This window comes from Bos mutus, chromosome 5 (assembly GCF_027580195.1).
Source record: "Bos mutus isolate GX-2022 chromosome 5, NWIPB_WYAK_1.1, whole genome shotgun sequence".
NCBI classification, from domain to species: domain Eukaryota; kingdom Metazoa; phylum Chordata; class Mammalia; order Artiodactyla; family Bovidae; genus Bos; species Bos mutus.
The window spans coordinates 56,355,935-56,380,550 of NC_091621.1; the positions used below are offsets into that span (position 1 = coordinate 56,355,935).

At 36.9% G+C, this 24,616-nt stretch overlaps 1 protein-coding gene across 1 annotated transcript in view; it reads left to right on the forward strand.

Annotated features, from left to right (window-relative positions):
• MGAT4C (MGAT4 family member C) overlaps positions 1 to 24,616 on the forward strand; it is an 870,660-nt gene that overhangs the window by 445,996 nt on the left and 400,048 nt on the right. The window contains exon 3 of the mRNA XM_070370006.1: positions 16,853 to 16,913. The gene's annotated coding sequence lies outside the window, so the exon portion shown is untranslated. The remainder of the gene's footprint in view (positions 1 to 16,852; positions 16,914 to 24,616) is intronic.

A 24,616-nucleotide genomic window follows, 5' to 3' on the forward strand; every position in this document is an offset into this window, starting at 1 on the left:
GTGAAGAGCACACAACGGTTGTTCCCAGCTAAAGCTAAGCTTGGTGAAGACCAGAGGAATATATTTGTGTATTTTTTGTGCTCTTGTATTCACTGCAAGCCCTAACTAACATGTGCCTTATTGATAGTCAATTCTCATAAATAAGTATTGATGAGAAGTGGGAACAGAAGAGGAAAAAAGATGGTGAGGTCAAAATAAAAATATTATTTTAAAAGCTCTAAAAAATATATTAAGGTCTTTATTCAAAAGCTATATAAATTTGTACTATAGTTGGTAATAACACAGAAAGAAAAAATGAACACAAAGTAATAGCAAGCAAATAAATTAGTAAACGTTTTGACTAAAATAAAAGATAAATATATATATATAACCAAAGCAACCATACTGATTAGTAGCAGGACATTTATAAGTTAGAAGTCATGTTAATACCAAACTACATGAAATATGTAGTTCTTTTGTTTTTCTGGTTCTTGGAATATGCTAAAGCAGGGAAAGATACTGAAGTAACTTGAGATTTAGTTGACTACAATTTGCAAATTTCAGTTTACTAGTAACTAAAGTAATAGGGTCACTGGGCTTCCCTGGTGGCTCAACAGTAAAAAATTTGCCTGCAATGCAGGAGTCTCAGGTTTGATCCCTGGGACAGGAAGATCCACTGGAGGAGGGCAGAGCAACCCGCTTTAGTGTTCTTGCCCAGGAAATTCCATGGATAAAGAAACCTGGTGGGCTACGATCCATGGGGTGCCAAAGAGCTGGATACAACTGAAGTGACTGAACATTCATGTAAAGTAGTAGAGAATATGTAACTCCCAAGTGAATAAAGACAATATAAAACATGAAAGTGGAGGATGGTGACTACGTGCTGACCACAAGCAAGGAGGCCCTAGATAGATTGGGACAGAAGGTTGAGATTCTGGAGATATCACCCCGATATAGCAATAAAAATCAATCAGAAGAAAGTCACACAACCTGCAGCCCTCAAGCCCTCATCCCAGATTTTGCCTTTAAAAACCCTTCTCTAGAAACCATCAAGGAGTGGTCTTTTGAGTGTGAGATGCCCTTTTGCTTGCTTGATGCCCTGCAGTAAAGCTCTCTCAGCTGTAAATTGACGTTTCGGTTTATTTGTCCTCACGGTGTTGCACACACAAACTTGGATGTGACGACAAGATAACTATTCTTAAAAAGTCAAAAGGTAGTAAGAGTTGGCAAGATAGGGAAAAAAGGAAACCTTTGTGCACTGTTGGATGGAAATATAATTGGCATGTGCATGTGTGCATGCTAAGTGGTTTCAGTGGTGTCCAATTCTACATGATCCTTTGGACTGTAGCCCGAAAGGCTCTTCTGTCATTGGGATTCTCCAGGCTAAAATACTGGAGTGCATTGCATGTCCTCCTCCAGGGGATCTTTCTGACTCAGGGATTGAACACGAGTATCTTATGTCTTCTTCACTGGCAGGAAGGTTCTTTATCACTAGCACCACCTAGGAAGCCCCATAATTGGTATACCCATTATGAAAAACAATATGAAAATTCCTTAAGAAATTAAAAATAGAGCTAGCATGTGATTCAGAAATTCTGAATATATATCTCCAAACACAAAATCATTATCTTGAAAAGATTTTTGTACTTTCATGTTGATTGTAGTGTTTATATTAGCTATTGCATGGAAACAATCTAGATGTCCATCAACAAATGAGGAAAAGTCATATGTGTGTGCATGTGTCCACATCATGCAATGAAATGGGACATAATATACAGTAAAGTATTTATTATTCAGCTTTATAAAAGTAAGAAATCCTATCATTTGTGATGACATATATAAGCCTGTAGGACAGTAGTCTTGTATAGATGTGAGAGTCAGACTATAAAGAAAGCTAAACACCGAAGAATTCATGCTTTTGAACTGTATTGTTGGAGAAGACTCTTGAGAGTCCCTTGGACTGCAAGAAGATCCAACCAGTCAATCCTAAAGGAAATCAGTCCTGAATATTCTTTGAGAGGACTGATGCTGAAGCTAAAGCTCCAATACTTTGGCTACCTGATGCAAAGAACTGATTCCTTAGAAAAGACCCTGATGCTGGGGAAAATTGAAGTCAGGAAGAGATGGGTACGACAGAGGATGAGATGGTTGGATGGCATCACCAACTTGATGGACATGAGTTTGAGCAAGCTCTGGGAGTTGGTAATGGACAGGGAAGCCTGGTGTGCTACAGTCCGTGGGGTCGCAAAGAGTCAGACATGACTGAATGACTGAACTGAACTAAACTGAGGACATATTGACAAGTGAAATAGGCTCAGCACAAAAAGATAAATACTGTATAATTTCACTTACATGTGGAAGCTGAAAATGTCAAACTCATATACAAGTAGAAGATATAATGGTGGTTACCGGTGTCAGGGGCATCTGTAATTTTCTTGGTTCTATCTCATCACAACAAAAATTTGAAGCAATGGACCAGCATTACAGCCCTCAAACAGACCCATGTCACAGCTCTTGTACAGATCAGTGTCACAGCTCCGTGTTAAAGCTCAGTTTTATTTAGAAAATAAAGGGAAAAAAAGTCCTTGAGGTGTGAGGGCATGCTAACACAAAAGATGAGAAGAGAAGATAGAGAGAGACATCCCCAGCCCTTTGGCTCCTCTTTTTATATGTTTTTTCTCCTTCCCCTGGGCCTGCCATATGTAAATTGGGCTAGCCAGGAGTACTGCTTGTTCTACCTGAAGTCCTCATTCTGGTCCTCAGACCTTCCTTTGTTCTATTTTTGTGGATTTTTCCCTTCCTTGTGTTTTAGCCACCACCATTCTGGACACCTTTTTCCTATTCTAACTACCTAACATTCCCCCTTCAAGAGATGGGAGGCCCAATTTCTTGGGAATAGGGGCGTCAAGCTCTCTCTGGCTACTTCCTGCTGAACTGGGATGGTGAGGGGCATTAGGCCTCCCCCTCTTGCTAGTCTCAGGCCTCAGCGTCCTTATAGTGGGGTCCATCTAAGGGTGAGTGATGTTTTCCGTGGTTGGCTGTAGTTCTATATATCCTTGTTGAACTGGCACTGCATGCTGTAGCTTGTTGACCTGGGCAGAGACAAAACAGGTTAGACGATTGATAATACATGGAGCAATCACAAGCAGCATCAATATGGTATAACAAGGACAAGTAGGGGCATTATCCAACTCCAAATTTCCATCACCAAGATGGCTCAAGTCCCTCCTTGTTCAGGGATCAGAAGATTTATCTCCTGTCTGTTTTGGAGTACAACCCCTGCCAAGCTGTGTTGGCTTTTTAGAGCTGTCCTGAGAAATCTTATCCCCAGAAACTAGATTTTGGGGGTGTTCATTAGAATGTCACTCTTTGGAGTTCTGAATAGGTATCTGAGATATCCCAGGGGCTCACAGGTATTGAGTGTCCTCTTCTGTTTTTTTCTATGGCTTGACTCTTGAGTAGTGAATCCAGGAGTCATGTTGGTAACTTGACTGCTGTGAGGGTAGAAAGTATTACATGGGGCTGTATTCCATGTGAGCTGGAGTTGAGCCTTTAGGGACCCATCTTTCCATACTTTAATTAGGACTTGAGTCCCTGGACTATATAGTGGTGACTCCTTAGAATCTTTTGGGTCCTGGTTTACACCACACAGCATATATCCTGTTGGAATTGACCAATGGCCATAGTATAAGGCTGGAGGGTCTGAGCCTCTGGATCTAGGAAGAGGTCATTGACATAAACAAAAGGTCTCCCATATAGCATCTCATAAGGATTAAGACCAAACTGTTCCTTAGGGGTAATAAGGGTGCAGAGGAGAGCTATTGGTAAAGCATCCTTCCATCTCAGGGAGGTCTCCTGGGTTATCTTTTTTTTAATCACTGATTTTAAGAATTGGTTGGCTCTTTCTACTTTTCTTGAAGACTGAGGCCTCCAGGCACAATGGAAATAATAAGTAATGTCCCCTTGTAACTTTGTAATGACCTAGGCAGGCCAAATCTCAGAATGATGTCATGGAGCAGTTTTTTACCACCTGCTCAGCTTTCTTAGTCCAGGTTGGAAACCCTTCAGTCCATAACCCCATGATGTATCAATCATAACTAACAGGTATTTATACTCTTGAGAAACTGGCATCTGGGTGAAGTCCATCTGCCAGTCCGTTCCTGGGTAGGTCCCACGTTGCTGGGTAGGCTGGGCCAACTGTGGTCTTTGAGCTCCTTGGGGGTTGTTTAATTGGCAAGTATAACAAGAGAAGACCACCTGCCTTATAGTCGTTTGGAGGCCTGTTCCTCTGAAGGACCTTTCCAGTAATCTTTGGAGGGCCTTCTCCCCTAAATGAGTGGTGGCATGTAAGGAGTTAACCAACTTCCACTGGAGGTTCCTCGGCAGAAAAAGGTGTCCCTCCTTTTGGAACCACCTCATATGATCTTGAAAACCCTCATTCTTAGCTTTAAGAGTCTCATCTTCAGTATACAAAGGAATTTCTGGCAAATTAGTCTGTGGAACTAAGGTGGCAACCCCTATTAGGTCATTGTTCTGTAATGCTGCTCTCTTAGCTGCCTGATCAGCTGCTTGGTTCCCTCATGCCACTTCCCTCATGCTCCCTTTTTGGTGTCCTTTACAGTGGGAGACTGAAACCTCAGCAGGTAGATGGACTGCCTCCAAGAGTCTAAGGATTTGATCACCATATTTGATTGGGGACCCTTGGGTGGTCACTTGTCCTCTTTCTTTCCAAATAGCAGCATGTGCATGTAGCGTCAGAAAGGCATACTTGGAGTCAATGTAAATGGCTACTCTTTTTCCTTTTCCCAGCTCTAAAGCTCAAGTGAGGGCTATGAGCTCAGCTAATTGGGCTGAAGTACCTGGTGGCAAAGTCCAGATCGGTAAACTTTTGAAGGGCTTCTTTTAGCCTTTCCAGAAAGGCAGTGGGGTTCTCGTTGGGCTCCTGAGTTATTGCTGAGACCTGGGCATAGCTGATTACTTTTTGCTGGGCTGCTTTCAGTCCTTCCTTCACACAGATCAGAATATGATCCCTTTCCCAGGGATCATGCTCAGGATCATTATAATTCCAATTAGGATCTGAGGAGGGACTGCAATTCCCCTACTGGGTATTTATCGCTTGACATGTGAAGCCCCATTGCATACCTTCGGGCTTCCTTTAAGACCCTAGGATGCTCAGGGTCAGATAAAGTTTGACTAAATATGACCATGATGTCCTTCCATGTCAAGTCAAAGGCCAAGGTAATGTGTTGGAATGTATCTATATATTTGCCTGGGTCATCTGTATAGCTTCCCAGGTCTTGTTTGATCTGTCTTAGTTCTAAGAGGGAGAAAGGCTTATGGACCCAAGTTGGTCCGAATTCTCCTGCAGTTTCAACTAAGGGACATACTCATGTTGGCTTTTTGAGGGGATGCTTCTAGATATGGGGGCGCATTTGCATACAAGGAAGGAGCCCCAGGCAACTCGGGAGCTGTGGAAGGTGAGCCTTCACGAGGGGAGGGGAGAACGGTTCCTTCTCTTGGTTGCTTGTACCTAACACCATTTGCCTAGTAGGCTCACTTTTAGGGCATACAATAATCCTGTACTTAAAACAGAGTTCCTTCATATCTCTTAGTTGGAAGAAAATTTGGACATAGGGGATCTCTGTCCATTTCCCTTTTCTTTTGCAGAATAATTCTAGCTGCAGGATGATATTGAAATTTAAACTCCTATCCTCAGGCCAGTGTTCCTTGTCCCCCAGAGGATACTGTGGCCACATAGTGGCACAAAAGGATTTTAAGTGACTTCTCCTTAGAGTTAGAGGATCGAACAGTTTCCAGTTATCAAGGATGCATCTCAAGGGTGTCTGCTGGGAAGTGGATTGGTAATTTCCCATGAAACACAGTCATGACAGGGAGGAAAAGAAAAGAGAAAGAAAGGAAAAGAAAAAACTAATAGGCCTCCTTCAATTTCCATGGGTGGACTTCCTTAAGAGGTGAGCCTTTTTGAGGCTTATCCTACCCAGTACCGTTGCAACCTGAGAACCAGGCATTCCTGGGTCAGGGTGCAGATCCCCAGGAAAGTTGAGGCGTGACAGCCTCCTGGAGATCAAATCCCAGGCAGGTTGAGGCAGGTCGGCCTCCTGAGAACTGAGTCCCTGGGCAGGTCGAGGTGTGATGACCTCCTGGGACCCCTGGACTGGCGGATCCCCAAACAGGTTGAGGCATGACAACTTTTTGAGGACCAGATCCCTAGGCAAGTCAAGGCAGGTCGACCTCCTGGGACCCCTGGACTACAGTTGGGCATCCCCAAGGTCTCCAGTGTGACCAGTGCTGGGTAGGATTAAGGTGTTGTAATTTTAACCCATTGCCAGTTTGTTCACCGCAGATGGTAATAGATATCATGATGTAAAGCAATCCAAGGCTGTGCCCTGAGACTGGAAACCTGGTGAAACAGTCATAAGCCTTATCCTCTTACTGCTCTAAGGAAATGTAAGTCACTGATTTCCTCCCCTAGTCCTCCATAAGAGCAGCTTAGAGTGTTTCCAATGGTAAACATTTTATTGTCATAGACCCACTTTAGGTAATAACAGAAGTAATGACAAAGGAGTGGGTTATCTGGTCCTGTTAGGGGAATTAATAGTATTTTAATAGTAAGTGGGGTGGAGCAATGTTGCCTACAAGGGGGAAGGGTCTTGGTTGTAGGAGTTAGTAACTGGCTTAAGAACAAACTGATAAGAGGCAACAGACCAGATGACCAGATGTTCCATAAAAGTGGAGTGGAGATTTGATTTGGTGATGGGGGTGGGGGATTATGTTTGTAACTTTAGAAGAAGGGTGGTAAGGATTTGGGCCCAATTGGCCTGCAGGGCTAACTTCCAAAGTGGCAAACATTATCCCTGAAAGCCCAATTGCCTTTGAAGAGATGTCAGCAGATGGACTTCTTGCAGACATTGTATGCCCGTCTCCCGCCCTAGCAGGTTCACTGAGATGCTGATGTTGCACATGTTGTAGGAAGCATGGAAGATGAAGGCCTGATTATCTAGAGGGATTGGATATTATACAGTATTTCCCTCTCAAGGGCCAGCTATTTTCTGGTTTTCCTTCCAGAAGATTGTAGAGGCAACACTGTGGGCCTGGACAGGGCTCAGGAAAAGAGCATGAAACAGGAGGGAAGGGGGCGGGGCACAGCTTTTGAAAGAATGACATAGCACAAGGGCATAACATAAACTGATTAAAATCAATTGGGTCCAAGATGACAAATCAAATTCAACTAAACCTTGATCCCCAATCTGCAAGCTAGATGACACACCCAGGTGACAGGACAGTTCCAAGGCACTGTCAAAAGATGAAGGAGTGGGTGGTTCCCCAATGGTTGGGATGATTCTCCCTCTCATTAGCATATGAATTCACCCAAGAGCAAAAACTAGCCACACTACATTCCATGGCCAAAGCATTTGCCCCCTGCAATGGCCCACACCCTGTGGAGTGTGGTTCTCTCTGAATCCAAACAAGTCCACCTCTTACCTATCTCTGTGTCTCTAACTGAATATTTGCAATGAGACATCAGAGCCTGAGCTTCATTAGGTCCTGAAGACAGGCATCGTGGATTTTGGCTGGGCTCAAGTCCCAGGAGAGAGGAGCTGAAGGACAGAAAGAAAAAGCAGTGGGAAAAACGTGCCAAGGAATCCCCTTCATAACCTGCCAGAAAATCTGCTAAATAGCTGACCTGTGCTCATAGTTTTCATTGGCCTGATCCTTGGCACAAAGAAGATTAAGGACAGAAGAACCCCCACCGGCTTGGGTAACAGCTACTAGAGTGCAGAGGATAGCGGATCCTTCAGGACACACTGAGGAGTAGCCTCTCTAGAATCCCTCAATTGCACCCACTGCCACTCCCGGGGGGGGGGGAGGTGGGGATGGGGGTTTCAAGGAAATAAGGAAGGAGAGATTGTAAAGGAATTAAGATTGTAAAGGAATTAAGATTACAATTTAAGACTGTAAAAGAATTAAGAGATTGTAAAGGAATTAAGGCATATGTCCTTCCAGCCATAGGAGTGAGGACGTCCTATCTTAACCGGAGGTCTTCTGGAATCTGAGACTGAGCTGCATGAGCTTTCTGCTGAGTTTGTTTTTTGCTGTCCCAGTTGGTTTCCAGCACACTGGGCTTCTTATCACCCACCCTGTGCTGGGTTTTCTTCGTGTTCCACTTCCACTGTGGGAGCTTTTGCTGAGTTGGGTTCCTGCTGTGCTTGGCCTCCTCTTTGCAGGGGCCGCACAGAGGTTGTCTCAGCTCGGTTAAATTGGAGTCATGGCACGATAGATGTCGGGAGAGTGTGTAATTTCCTTGGTTCTGTCTCCTTACAACAAAAATTTGAAATGATAGACCAGCATTACAGCCCTCGGATAGACTGTGTCACAGCTCTAGGACAGATCAGTGTTACAGCTTCGTGTTACAGCTCAGTTTTATTTAGAAAATAAAGGAAACTACGTCCTCGAGGTGTGAGGACATGCTGATCCAAAAGACGAGAAGAGAAGAGAGAGAGGAGCCCTCTGGCTCCTCTTTTTATATGTTTTTTCTCCTCCCCCTGGGCCTGCCGTAAGTAAACTGAGCTAGCCAGGAGTGCTGTTTGTTCTACCTGAGGTCCTCATTCTGGTCCTTGGACCTTCCTTTGTTCTATTTTGTGGATTTTTCCCTTCCTTGTCTTTTAGCCACCGCCATTCTAGACTCCTTTTTCCTATTCTAACTGCCTAACAACTGGAAATGGAGATCATAGATATTAGTCAGATGTTACAAACTTTCCATTAAGTAGCATGAATAAATTCTGGAGATCTAATATACCAAGTGATAACCACAGTTAACAATACTACTTTTGTTACCTAAAATTTCCTAAGAGGTTAGATCTTTAATATTTTCATCACACACACACACAAATAATAACTGTGAGTCTGTGGATATGTTAACTAGCTTGATTGAAGTACTAATTTAACAATGCATATGCACATCAAACTATCACATTGTAAATTTAAGTATATACTAATTTTGTCAATTATTTATCTCAGTAAAGCTGGAGTGAGGAGGAAACTTAAGGCCAGTCACAATTTTATGAATGATGTTCTTACATTTAAAAAAATGATTATATTACCTTGAATGAATATGTGGTAATTATATTCGTATGTCTAAAATATTTTGTGTTAAACGTTTCAAAAGAAAAAAAAATGAAAGTCTGAGATTATGATGCATAAGTAATGGAATATTTTTCATGATTTCATTAGTATTCTCCTTAGGAATTTTTCTAGAACTGAAAGAGATTTTTAAGCTAAAAGAGATGTATGCACCTATAAATAATTATCCCAATAATCACAAACTAAATAGAAGCAAGCTGTTATTTGATAGCCAAAGATGTCACATAATTAATCCAATGGACAGTAGCCTTCTCTTGGGAAATCTTATGCTTGGTCCTTTAGAAGTTATCCCGCCGTCAACCTTATACAGACATACTCACTGAGGAAAAAGACAGCTTTATTGCTGACTATTTAACACTTAGAAGAAGTGACATTTTCTCAATTAAGCCTTTTGTATTTTAGGTATTTTAAAACACAGCTGGGTAGTCTCTATTCAATGTATATAAGGTACAATCAATTGGAAGCTTTCTGATACTTCTAAAAGGCTAACAAGAAATAGTAGAGAAAAAGAATTTAATTTTGTTTAACTGTCTTAACAACGTTTGGCAAAAACATTTAAAGTGCTATTTTTCAAAGTCAGTTTATTTTGGAGGAGTGGAGACAGGTAAACTTTTCTTCTTTGGAATAGCAAAACTGTCAAGGAGTGGAAAAAAAAAAAAAGTAACCTTTTAGTTCTCAGGGCCTTACCTAATCAATTTAAAACAAATTCTCTTTTGAGAATAAAAATAACTTTAACACAAAACACTAAAATGGATTTAAAAGTAAGAGTGCAAATATAGTTTCTTTTCAAATTATATTCACTTTTTCTTTGAACAGACATCTCAAACTCAGTGACAGAACCCATATCCTTCTTAAAAGGTTATTTCCTTGATTTATTTTATTTATTTATTTATTTTTTACGCTATCTGTTCAATTTTCTTGAAGAGATTGTCTTTAAAATTCAGGCTATGTTTGGGGAAAAGAGGGTATAGGGGTAAATTGGAGAATCTGCAATTCTCATTTTATTCTGGAAGATAATTCTGTTTTCAGTGTGGAATAGATATTAGGAAAATTTACCAAAGAAACAGAATGAAGAAGTGGTACAGTTGCCAAACTTCTCCCAATACAGGTCATCACTGTATGGATTCATTGTTTGGTGTAAAAAGAACAGTGAAAACAGCAAGCATTCAATTCAAGTGTAAGAACACATACACCTAAAAAAATGATTTAAAAGACAAATAAGAATGAATGCATCCCTTCAGCTAGATTTAGCTTCAGTGCCTGCTTTCTCAGTCCTGTCTGTCTCTCTGCAACCCCAAGAACTGTAGCCCACCAGACTCCTCTGTCCTTAGAATGATCCAGGGAAGAATACTAGAGTGGTTGCCATTTCCTATGCCATTGGATCTTCCTGACCCAGGGATTGAACCTGTGCCTCTTGCATCTCCTGCATTGGCAGGCAGATTCTTCACCCCTGTACCACCTGGGAAGCCCCTTAGCTTCAGTACCACCTGGGAAGCCCCTTAGCTTCAGTAGCTTTAACACCAAGAAATGATTGAATGAAGTCTCATTAGAGTTGAAAAGAAGGTGGTCAGGGACTGGTGATAGGTAAGACGAAGTTTCATCAAGTGCTGATGAGAAGTATTTGAAAGCAGACAGATTATAAAAGCGAATCTTTCATCTTCATATGTGTATCCGGAAGGTACTTTAGGTTTATCTTTATACTTGCTATTATAAATTCACAGTTCTTGATATTTCAAACCATGAGTTCAATTTAAGTCCTGAGATTCCCTTGTTTAGTGTTGGTGCAGTAAATTTAAAGGAAAATATGTAATAAAAATTATTTTGCCAAGACTTACTTATTTCAGTAAAAACAAGACAGTTGTATGACATAATTAAAAATGGATACTTTTCATAAGAGGAAAGAAAAACTGTATTTCTTCCATTTACCTTACTAATGGATTATTTCATTGTTTAAGGTGGCAATATAATCATCTAAATATAGTTAGTCAGTTTCAGCTCTGAAAGTGTTTCACATAAGATATAAGTTGAAGTTATAAGTCAGTTTCTAGTATAGCTCTTTATAACAGTCCTTCTAAAGCTAGTGGCTGTGTCATTTTTGCATCCTTCCCTTCTTATTTTCTGCTTCCTGAAACCTGAAAATGCTGGGATTGAAGTAACAATATTCCAAACAACTTAAAGGTGGAAATCATTTGCTTTGCGTGGATAATCAGAAGCGTTTCTGGTTCTTTGATGACCACAAAACTGCCAAGCAGCCCAGAACTTCTTATCTCAGTCTCACCTGAGCTATCTCTGTATCTATCTGTCTAGCTGTCTGTCTATATTTGTGGTTATTATCTGGGTTGTTTGCATTTGGCCCTCATCTAACTTCTGGAAACAGTCATGATGATGAAGATAGTCTGTTTGCACCAACCTTTCTTAAAATTTGATAATTTCAATAGACAGTTTTCATTTGCTGATTTCTATGAATCAGTTGCTCCAAATGCATGGTTCCTGCCAATTCCACATCATTTATTCATCAGATATTTATTGAGTCTGGCATTGCTTTAGGTGCTGGAGATAGTAGCAGAAGAAAAAAACTTTTACTCTACCCTATAAGGTTTAACACTGGGACTCTCAAATTAAATTGACAAAAAACAAGTTAAACAGATTTATTTTATTTTTATGTGTTTGAAGCCTCCCTAGAAAAGAAGTGGATTCCCAAGCAATGGTTAGACTTGGAAGCTTATATTTTTAACAAAAGGGAATACATTGTGGGCTAGACAAAGAAAGGGAAATTTGGGTTTCTGGGAGGGTAAATATAAGGGGAAATTAATGGAAAGTAAAGGCTATTTTATTAAGCTTTTTGTTTGTTTTGTGGGTTTTAATTTTTGATTTTATTTTTGGTGATGACTTGGCTTAATGTTGATTCTCCATCTTCTTCATGGCCATAAAAATCTCACAGAGAAAGGATTTTGGGCAGTCCTCATTTCTCTGAAGTTTCTGTCTTTAGTTACAGAAGGAAAGTTCTGAGAAGGCTTCTTTCTGGGTCTTTTGATTCTCAATTACCTTCAGCTCAGAATAATCCATATTCAAAAGTGGCATATGACAAGGTGGTGTATTCTGAGTTCCTACAGGATAAATTATAATATAAAAACAAACAAGGCCTCTGCCCCTTGAGGGACCTAAAACTGGCAATAATTTTGTCAATAACGTTAGAAGCACATATAGAATGCAATCTGTGGCACTTGCTAGAAAAGAGAGAAACTCATCACCATCAGATAGTATTAAAGGAAGTGGGGAGTGTAGCAGGGCTAGGAATGAAACAGCAGGTACAATTCTCTCAACAACAAAATGTCTTTAGCAAAGAATAATTGTCAACCCTAAAAAAGGCACTGCATATTTCTTAAAGGATATTCTAAAATGAGATAGAAAGTGGACAGAGAAACATGTGAGAAAGATCTGATAATGTAAGATTTGTTACTAGCAAAGAAGGACTGTGAAGAAGGCTGAGCGCCAAAGAATTGATGCTTTTGAACTGTGGTGTTGGAGAAGATTCTTGAGAGTCCCTTGGACTGCAAGGAGATCCAACCAGTCCATTCTGAAGGAGATCAGTCCTGGGATTTCTTTGGAAGGAATGATGCCAAAGCTGAAACTCCAGTACTTTGGCCACCTCATGAGAAGAGTTGACTCATTGGAAAAGACTCTGATGCTGGGAGGTATTGGGGGCAGGAGGAGAAGGGGACAACAGAGGATGAGATGGCTGGATGGCATCACTGACTTGATGGACGTGAGTCTGAGTGAACTCCGGGAGTTGGTGATGGACAGGGAGGCCTGGCGTGCTGAGATTCATGGGGTCACAAAGAGTAGGACATGACTGAGCGACTGATCTGATCTATGTGTTTAAGGGAAATCAAAACTATTATGCCTGGAGTATCTTGGACATGGCATGTTCTGTGTATGTGAGTGTGTGTGTGTGTATGTGTGTGTGTGTGCGTGCATACACAAACTATAATCAGAGAGGCCATAAGAAGGAGTGTGAATTTTAGATTTTTATTTAGGTATAATAGAAATCCATCAGAGTGTTGCTGATTGTAGATTTATCTGAGATGGATAAACATTTTTATATATGTTTTGCAAATACTAATACAAATGAATTTAGGAAATGGAATAATCATATCTAGTTGGGAAGACAAAAAAATAAGTATAATTACAGATTTTTCTTTAAAATAGACTATGTTTGATTTTCAGGGAGACAGATATCCAATTCATTCTTTAAAATCTACCTGAAATACGTCTTTCTATTTTTTTAAGTTACTCTGATTTTATCTGCTTTATGCTTTCTACCTTGCTAAAATAGTTTTTCTCCTTTTGCACCAAAATTCTTTGATCTTTAATATCCTCTTAGATTATAGTAGAGATTTATTATATCTCTCTAAGCTCCAGGTACTCTAAAACTACTCTATTACAGCACTATTCACACAGGGCTTAAGGATAAAAGTTCTGGATCCAGACTATCTGGTTTGAATCTGTGCTCTCCATATGCTATGTGGATTGGGCAAATTACTGAACTTCTATCTGCTCTAATTTTTTCATGTGTAAGAGAAAAATAACAATATTATCTATAAATGAATTCATACATGTAAGTAGCAAAAAGCAGTATCTGATAAATAAATATGCTAAAATACATATTAACTCTTTCTCTTATGATTACTATTGCATTTTAGATATACTGGAGATGACATATGATTTGTGTGACGAAACAAACTCCCCTTATAAAACATAGCAGCTGACAATCACAAAGACATCTACTACGTAGTTCATCCAAACAGAGAGTACAGCATTCACTTTTCAACTTTAGAAACATTCTTCTAACTAATCAGAATGCTAGTTCAAAATGTAAACTTGATCATAGTTCTCTATTTTTAAAATGCTTCAGTTTCTCTTTTCTTTAGAAAATTCTCTGACTCTTGACTGGCCCTCATCATTGATATCATCATAGATGACTATCATTGTCTTTTTCATCATCATCACCATTGATCATTTTCATGTCCTAAAGCTTGTGCTGGGTTTCTGTGGTGGCTCAACTGGTAAAGAAGCTGCCTGCAATGCAGGAGACCTGGGTTTGATACATGGATTGGGAAGATCCCTTGGAGAAGGGAAAGGCTACCGACTCCAGTGTTCTGGCCTGGAGAATTTCATGGACTGTATATCCATGGGATCACAAAGAGTCAGACATGACTGAGCAACTTTCACTTTCAAGGCTTGTACTGAATATTTTATCTACAATTTTTCTTTTAACCCTCACAAAATCTCATGAAGTGAATATTTTTAATATATTCATTTATGAAATGGGGAAACAGGGTAAGAGAATTTAGACTACTTGCATAAATCATATAATTTACAAGAGATAGAGACAGATTTCAAAGCCTGAGAGTCTGATACCAGAGCCCTTGCCATTGAACTTAAGTTGTATTACCTCTCCATAACATGTTGATTAGAAGAAAAATGAACTATATGATTAAATACCTTTTCTTATCTTCTTTTTGCTACATCTCAGCCTCATTTCCTGCCCCCTCCTACATCACTGTGTACAATGCAGACCTTCTGATGTTATTTTCTTTGCACTGAAATGTTTATTTTGTCTCTCAACTTTCACACATGCTGGACTCTCTTCCCGGGGCATTTTCCCTTGTGCAATTTCCCTGAATGATACCTCATCTTCTATGAAGTAAAAACTTCAATGGCACTTGTTCTGTTACACTTTTTATTATCTATGCCACGTGGCTCAGACAGTAAAGTGTCTGCCTGCAATGCAGGTGACCTGTGTTCCATCCCTGAGTCAGGAAGTCCTGGAAAAAGAAATGATAACCCACTCCAGAACTCTCGCCTAGAAAATCCCATGGATGAAAGAGCCTGTTAGGCTAAAGTCCATGGGGTTGCAAAGAGTCGGACATGACTGAGCAACTTCACTTTCTTACCACTTTTATATGGTGCCCCATTCTGTTCACACAGTTATAGTTTGATCACATTCTAAGAATCAATTTAGATATCTCAGTTTCCCAACTAGACTGTAGGTTCTATTAAGACAAGTAAGTGTCCACCTTCTATGCCACTGAATTACTACTGTATTGGCACATAATAAATGCTTGAGGATAAAAAGGGAAATGCAACAGATGGAGTTAGACAAGGAAGACTTTCTTCAGACTATTGCAAAAGGGGGAGATATTGAATTTAATTAAGTCTGCTGAAATACAGGGTAAGGACTTTTTAAAGGTTGGTATGAGCTGGTGAAAAACTACTAGAAGATGTTGAGAGGTTAGTCAATGTGGTGAGGTCATTTGTGCTTGTCACTACTGCTTATTATTAGGCTCAGATCCACATGTAAAAACTGGGCGATAGAGGTGCTGTCTTTCTTGATGATTACATCTCAAAAGAATGGCTCCTAAGTCTTTGAGAAAGACATTCCTGGGTTGTTAAAACTGGTGAGACATTGGGAAAAGATCTCAAAGAGCCAGAGCAATAATTCACAATTGCAAGCTTAAAGTAAATGCTCTGAGAAAAGGGAGGTCAGGAAGAAACTTGTGTAAAGTTTAGTGAAGCCAAGGGGAATTGTAAGGCCAGCTTAGTCAAGATCTATTTGTTAAATAAATGGATAATAAATCAGAAATTTTGACCACTCCATCCTACAGTTAAAAAAAAGAAAAGTGTGACATGTACTGATTGATAACTTTTATATGACTTTGTATTTATAGAGTTTAGATACACACATGACATTTGCTTTTAAAATATTCAAACTAATTGTTCTGATTACATTTGCATATTTTTCTAAGTCATAAAAATAAACTAACATTATTATAATACAGTACTTCACAAGTAGATTAATGTTTTGGTTGAATATTTTAGTTCTCAAATACTGTAGTTTCTAAGAAATTACTGATGATGTTAGAGTGCATTGTAAGTAAATAACTCAATATAAACATAGTCCTTGGTTAGAGCACAAATAATTTTAAATGGTGTTTAATATTGCTTAAATTATTGTGGCTGTAAAGAACATACATCTAATCTAATTAAACCTGTGTAATTTCAAAGAAGGTAAACTTAATAGCTACATTAATATTCCCCAAAGTGTCATTAAATATGGTATTGGTTATGTTTTCAAAGTAGTTTTGCTTTCATTTTTTGGACATTAAGAATTTTATGAATCATTTGAAGTATAGGATAGCAGTTAATTTAATTTAGCTATATATATCATATTGCTCAGTTTAGTTCAATAGCTCAGTCATGGCCGACTCTTTGGGACCCCATGAACTGCAGCATGCCGGACTTCCCTGTCCATCACCAACTCCCAGAACCTGCTCAAACTCATATTGTACATTCTTTAAATCATATGTTGTTGTTTATTTTTTTTCCTTTCCAGCATCACCCTTTTCTCTCCCAATTCCAGAAGCCCAACCATGTGCATGTTTATAGAGGTTAATCTCAGACTTGAATTTCATTAACTGACCATACCCATAGTTGAGTTTCTACAGTAATGAGTTCATTGGGCAGAAATTTTACAAAGGTATGGGGGGAAGGGAGGGGTAAACATTATCTACATTTGAAAGGACCAAATTTACAAATCAGTAGCTTTAATGAAATTTTTTTCTCCTTGACTAACTGGGGGTTTATTTGCATGCATTCTAAGTGGCAGTGCATGGGAAACTAAGATTTTTGTTATTTTGGTTTAACACAGACTCACCCAGAAAGCACAACCCTGATTTTGCATGAGAAGGACCATCGACAGAACCTAAAACGTGAGTCCTGCTGATTTATACTATTGAATTCTATGCTATATTACTGCCCTTGTAATAAGACATGGCACTTATGAAGATATATAATGAGAGTCTTGATTTAAGTGTTAAGTCTGGACTATAAAAGGTATAGAAAGTAAGAACTGATATGTCTTCATATCAATTTAAGGAATTCTAGTAATCAGTAGATACTTAACTTTGAATAAGATAATATATTTGTGCTTTCATTGATATTTAATTTAAAGCATATAGCTTTATATAGTTTTAATAGTCCAATTTATTTATGGCTGATAAAATATATAAATATATTCCATTACAAATAAACATTTCCCATGCTATTTTATGCATAAATTATTTTTTCATCATCTCTATGATTATTATCCCTAAGTACTTAGAGTATATATTTAGTGTCTCAGATTTTCTCTGAGCTTTTTCAAATGGAATAAGGAGTTGTTTCAAGATAAAAAAGATAGGTGCATCTTTCTTCCTTGTTCGGCCACAGATCTTTGAGTTACTGACTAACTGTTGGCATCTCTTCTCCTGTTGGCTTCTGATAAGTCGTCTTTGATAACCGGCTGTTTTTTCTTGCACTTTGCCATGGCTACAACTCTAGGGTATCAGAACTGTCAAAAATAAAAGTAAAGAGGAGAGGCACAGAGCTTATGAAAGTTAGGGAAGACCTAAGGCCTGGTATCAGCTGATGAATTTCTCAGCTGGCAGGTAGTTTTCACTTTGCCCCATTTGCTGTCACAGCGTACAGTACCTGAAATAATAAGGGAATCTTTCCGCCAATAATGGATGATGGGGGCTGTTTGCTTTGTGAGAATCTGCCAAGGCAACATGCCATGTGGCTTTATCTTTGAAAGTGAGCGTGAAACAAGCTTGCCTGGCTGCAGATAAGCGACTTAGAAGGAATCCTATTCAGATGTACCTGTCACTAATTTATCTGGAGGTTTTGTGATTCATACATACTGCTCTGTGTGCGATGAAGCATTAAATTGGTTTCCTCCGGGAGCAGGTCACATTCAGGGGTCGTCAGACCTGTGCTATGGGATGGTGCATGCTTGATTCATATAACCTCTCACTACTGAATTTTTATCTGTTAGAAGGCTGGTAGTGTGAACATATGTAAGATGATCTCTTGCAAAATTTCAACATCAAAGAGATTGACAAAAATTTATCTATTAATATGCAAGTGTTTGTAACAAAAAATTAATCAACCTTTCTGCTGTTAGCACAGTCATTTATTCTGATAATTGAGTACAGGTATGTTTCCCTATAATAGCCTTACTCTTGATGAGTGTATTTCTGTGGTTCCTTTATTTATTGAAACACAGGGATGTGTACTTAACTGCATAACTGTATAGTTAAAAAAAAAAATGCACAGTTGATTTGCAACAGGTCTCATGAAAGAAAGACTTTAGGAAACAAAGAGTTTTCCCATTTAAAATATTGTTTTCTACTGTGGCAATTCTACCTTATTACTCTATATATTTTGAAAGAAAATGGCATAACTTGGAAAATGAGAGAGATAGTGTTTCAAGAACAAAACCAAAAAACCCCATTCTTTGTTTTATTATTTCCATGATGGGGTACATAAAACTAAAGCCTAATATCTTCCCTTGGGTTTTTAACTGTGCTCCATTTTGTGTAAAATTAAGTCAATAAATGACAAAGAAGTAGTCAAATGAGAGCAAACTGTGAAATCTTTCTAAAGTGTTTTTAGCATGCATGGCAACAGTCTTAACAGTGTGTAAATTGGCAATATAAATTGATAGGTTTTATTTTTTTAATTTAAAATTGTTTCTTCTGTATCACAGTTCAAAAAAAAAGAACAAAAAGCTTGATCATTTCATGAAGTAGCAAAATGAAAGCTCTTACAACTGAATGAACATGATGACTTTATGCTACCTTTTTATGGTATAAGTCTTTTGATTTTGTCCTAGTTGTAAACATGTGGAACATTTAATAATAAAACTGGAATTTTCTTATTAATGAGTTAAAGCATAATTAGGCTATTACTGTAGGAACCAATAGGTCATTTATGCATAATTCATAATATTCAAATAAAATATTCTTCAAACTTCACAGTCCTCAAATTCAGCTGTGATCTTAAAATCTTGTAAGGCCTCCTAAAAAACAGGAGTGTTAAATAAATATATTTACGAATATTATTTTAAGATTTCAAAATAGTCTACTAAGCACTTTGGGGGGGAAAAAGCAAGAAAAGTAGTTCATGAAATTAAGGAAAAAAATGCTATTATACTATAAACAAAGTACACATGATTATGCATGTTTCTGCTCCCTTCTCCCCATTCTATTTTGTCTATAGACAATAAAACAATGTGTAAACTTTTAATTTCCCATATGTTTATTAAAATCTATTATATGCCTCTCTATGAGATATTTTCTTAATTTCTTTTAAGAAAAATCTTTTAAAGTACAGACTAAATTCACATTACTTTGAGAGTAATTAAAATGAACCATTTTGTTAGAGACATTTAAAGGATCTAACAAGCATTTTGCTGCTTAGATTATAATGGTAATTTTAGACATTTTTCTGTATCTATCATCAGTTTTTCCTCTGTCCTGTTTTTGTTATTAATTTTTTAATGATATATTTCAGGTGCACAGAATTATAATTTAACATCTCTATACACAACAGAGAAATCACCACCAGAAGTCTAATTATAATCCTACTCCACTCGTTGAGCCTGATTTGCTTATTTTGCCTACTCTCAAATTCCTTCCCCTTAGATAATTACTAATCTTATCTCTGTATCTATGTGTTTATTTATTTTTTTTAGATTTGACTTATAAGTGAAATCACAAGATATTTGTATTTTTTTGTCTGAGTTATTTCACTTAGCATTATTCCTTTAAGGTTCATCCATGTTGTGGCAAGTGGAAGGATTTCATTCTTTTTATGGCTGAGTAGTATTCTATTGCATAAATATACCACAGCTTCTTTATCTATTCTTTTATTTATGGACACTTATGTTGTTTCCACATCTTGACTATTTTAAATAATGGTGCAGTGAGCATAGGGGTATGTATATCTTTTTGAATTAGTATTTCCTTGTTGCCCAGAAGTGGAATAGCTGCATCATATTATAGTTCTATTCTTAATATTTTGAGGAATCTCCATAACTATTTTCCATGACTTCACTATTTGATAGTCCTATCTACAGTGTATGAAGATTCCTGTTTCCTACATACTCTCCAACATTTGTTATTTCTTATCTTCTCAATAATAGCCATACTTTTTGTCTATTCTTTATGTGGTAATTCCCCATATTTCAGACTCTGCTTACACAACTTTAATGTATCTCTTCAAAAAAATATTTTCTAATAGTCTAATCTAGTCTTAATCTCTTATAGACTTCTTTGATCTCATAACATTTGCCACAATATTTAACTTTTTCCCCTATATTTTATAAATATGAATTATATAGATAATATGCTATATATATTGAGAGCAAAAGAATATTATATACTTGTTTGTATCTCTTCTACAAAACTAAGTATAATTTCAAGTGTCTAGGATAGTGCCTTGATATAATAAACAGTCAATAAAATTTGTTGAGTGAATAAAATCATATCATAAAACAAAATAATTCCATAAATAAGAATATAAGAAATATAATGTATATATTATATACATAGTAAAAAAAGTTATATAATTACTGGTTTATTTAACAAAATAACTTCAAATTCATATCCTATACAAATAGAGAAGTTGGCAAGCTTGACATAGTACCTTCCACACAACACAACTGAAGCCTACAAAAACCTATTAGATATTAATGCCATGGAATCCATAGCTAGTATTGTCTTAGAATAATTACAAATTTTTCTCTGGCTATTTTTAAAATAGTTTAAAGAGAAGCAAAAATATCTATGATTTTTAGAAACACCCATTTATTTTACAAGCACTTATTGAGAATCATCTATGTGTGAAACTGTGCAGAGGTCTAGGAGATTTATTATTGTAAATGGTTAACTCTCACCTCATGAAATCAATATTTATAGTCAGAAAATTCCATTTATACTTTTAAAAATATTGTAGAACAGAAGTTGAAAATGTTAATAACATTCGGCAGAATTAGAGTTCATTTTCAGCTGAGGGAAATAACACCAGCATATTGCAGAGGTTGATTTGACACTAATCTTTGAAAAAAGCTGAAGGAATTCTTGGCACAGGGAATAGCATAAGAAGAGGCACATAGAAGGTGTTTTGTAAGAATTAGTTGCTCATTTCACCAGGTATATCAACTAAATGTAAGGGATATATTAAGTTGTTTGGTAGATGTTATGGATCGAAGTTATATCTGAAAGTAGATTAGGACAAGATTGTGGAAGATTAAACATTAGTTTAAGAGATAAGGATTTTGTTGGCATATAGTTATGTCCTTGGATCATGTTCAATCTCTTATTATCTTAGAAGCATATAAAAAATAAGAATGTGATTATTTTGAATGATAGTTTACACAGAAGAATTTGGCATTAGGTAATATAAGATCTCCCTTTTGTTTGTGCCGTACATTTGTATACATGCACATATTTACATGTATGCCTTAACACACACATGTCTGTCTGCATGTCTGAATAGATAAATGTGCACCACTTAATCTGGCTTTATTTGACAAAATACATTAGAGGAGAAGTCAGTGTCGTGTATAGAAATTACTAATGACTTTAACAAATACTCAATAAACTCATAAAGCAAGGAAACATGAAATAAAACAGCAGTAATGAAAGGCTTCCCTGATTGCTCAGCAGTAAAGAATCTGCCTGCAATGCCAGAGATGCAGGTTCAATCCTTGGGTCAGGAAGATACCCTGGAGAAGGAAACGGCAACCTACTCCAGTATTCTTGCCTGGGAAATCCTGTGGACAGAGGAGTTGGCAGGCTGTGGGCCATGAAGTCACGGAAGAGTCGAAGAAAACTTAGTGACTAAACAACAAACAAATGAAGGGCATATCTTTCAGAGAAACACTTGGGGGAAAACTCATAAGAATGATAACTTGTAAAATATTAATAAGAAAAGAGAAACCAAATGTCTTTTTACACTCTAACTGATGTTTGTTTATTTGTTTTACTTTTTATTGGAGTATAGTTGATTTACAATATTGTGTTGGTTTCAGGCATATGGCAAGTGAATCAGTTATACATATACATATAACCATTCTTTTTTAAGATTCTTTTCCCATATAGGCCATTAAAGAGTATTAAGTTGAGTTCCCTGTGGTCTACAGTAGGTCCTTATTAGTTATCAGTTTTAGTGTATATATGTCAGTCAATCCCAATCTCCCAATTTATCCCTCCCACCCTTATGCCTTAGTAACTGTAAGTATATTTTCTATATCTGTGACTCTACTTTCTGTTTTATAAATATATTCATTTGTGCAAAAGTCAAAGTGTTCAATTAGACCTTGATGATTAAAAAACCAAGATACTTGTAACTGATTACTTCCCTAAATGCATTCTTTATAGCACATACAATGCAAGATATAAATAGGAATTTTGTGATTATTTTCTTTTTTGTGATTGATAATTTCAAATAAACTTGGCAAATATTGTATCAAGTACCTGTTTTAGAAATGAAAAATCACAATAGCCTACTAAAACTATGACAAATTCTTGCATTAATAAATTTGTTGGTGTTTAACTCAGTATTTACCAAATTAGTTCAACTAGGTAATCCTTATTTCAAGGCCATGATCTTTCCATGATTCTATGTTGCCTCAATACAAATTTACAGTATCATTTTCTGAAAGCATTTGCAGTAGGAAAGTAAATGCAATCTTTATTTTTTGTTATTTTTTAACTATTTAAGAATCTTGGCATATTTCAAGATCACAAAGTTATTCTCCATATTTTCTCCTAAAATTTTTTTACTGCTAGCTTTATGTTTAGTCCTATGAACCAGCTAAATAACTTTTGTATTGAGAAAGTAGAGATCAACAATAATTTTTAAATACAAATATCCAGTTAATTCCAGCATCATTTCATAAATACTTTTCTTCCCCATTGAGTTAGCTCAGGCCTTGTTCCAAAATTAATTGAAAATAACTGAGATTTTTATTGTTCTATTGATCTTTTTGTGTATTATTAAATTCTTAAAATATGCTATGGACATACTGCAGATTAACAGCAAGTTTTGAAATGTTAGTATAACTCTACCAAATGTTTTCATTTTCAAGATTATTATGAGTATTCCAGATTCTTTTCCATTTCATCTTAGAATTAGTTAATATTCCCTTGATATTTTGACTGAAATTGTATTAAAGCTAACAAATCAGAAAAGCTGACATCTTAAAAATATTAAGTGTTCTCATTTATAAAGATAACATAGCTCTCCCTTTATTTAGGTCTTATTTTATTTCTCTCTGAAGCAGTTCCTACTTTTCATAAGAGAGATCCTACACATATTTGTTAGATTTATTTCTACTTCATATATGTTGATACTATCATTAATGGAAACATTTTAAAAAGTTTATTTCTCATTGCTAGTATATAGAAATACATGCAATCATTTTTTATACCAATCTGTATCCTGTGAGCTTGCTAAATTTACTTATTACTCCAAATAATTACTCTAAGTAGATTCTGGATGCTTCTCTGTAAACACAGGCATATTATCTGATATTAAGTTTTTTATGCCAACTTTTGTATTTTTATTTCTTTGTCCAATTTAGCTAGGACTTCCATTACAACATTAAGCAGAAATTATGAAAACAAATTTTTTAGTAATATTCTAAATGGTAGAAGAGAAACACTAAAAATATGATTTTAGTTCTCACATATATTCTTAATGGGATTGAGAGTTCTACTCTCTTTCTTGTTATTTGGTCATCAAGTCGGGTCCAACTCTTTGCAACCCCGTGGACTGCAGCATGCCAGGCTTTCCTGTCTTTCACTATCTCCTGGAGTTTACTCAAACTCATGTTCATTGAGTCCATGATGCCATCCAACCATCTCTTCCTCTGTCACCCCCTTCTTATGCTGCCCTCTGTCTTTCCCAGCAGCACATATATTTTTGATGAGATGGAGAGAGTTTTGCTGTCTTCCTAGGGTTTGATATTTGGCAAAACTAATATAATTATGTAAAGTTTAAAAATAAAATAAAATTTAAAAATAAATAAATAAAAGACTTTATCATGAATGAGTGCTGCATTTGAAATATTTTTTTCTGCACTTTTTTGGACGATCTTATTATTTGTCTTCTGTATATTATATATATGGCAAGTTCCACTGATTAATTTCTGAGTGCTAAACCAGTCTTGCATTCCTGGAATATATTCCAATTGATTATCATGCTTCATATCCTTCAGCCTCCTTCATATATATGACTGGACATGATTTGCTAATACTGTCTTTAAAAATTTTGTGTTTATATTTACAAGAAATACTGGATTATTAATTCCTTTCAAGTCTTTATATCTTTTGGTGTCAAAATATAAAATAAGCTTTGAAAGGGTTTCTTTTCCTCTATTTTCTAAGTTTCTGTCCTATTTCTTCTTCAAGTAATTGATAAAATTCACTGGAATAGCTACTTAAAGAGCTATTTTAATAGCTTAGAATTTTCTTTATGGAAGTTTTGAAATGCAATTTCCTCAGTGTGTTTGTGTGTTCAGTGGCTCAGTTGTGTCTGATTCTTTGCAACCCCAAGGACTGTAGCCCAACAGGCTCCTCTGTCAATG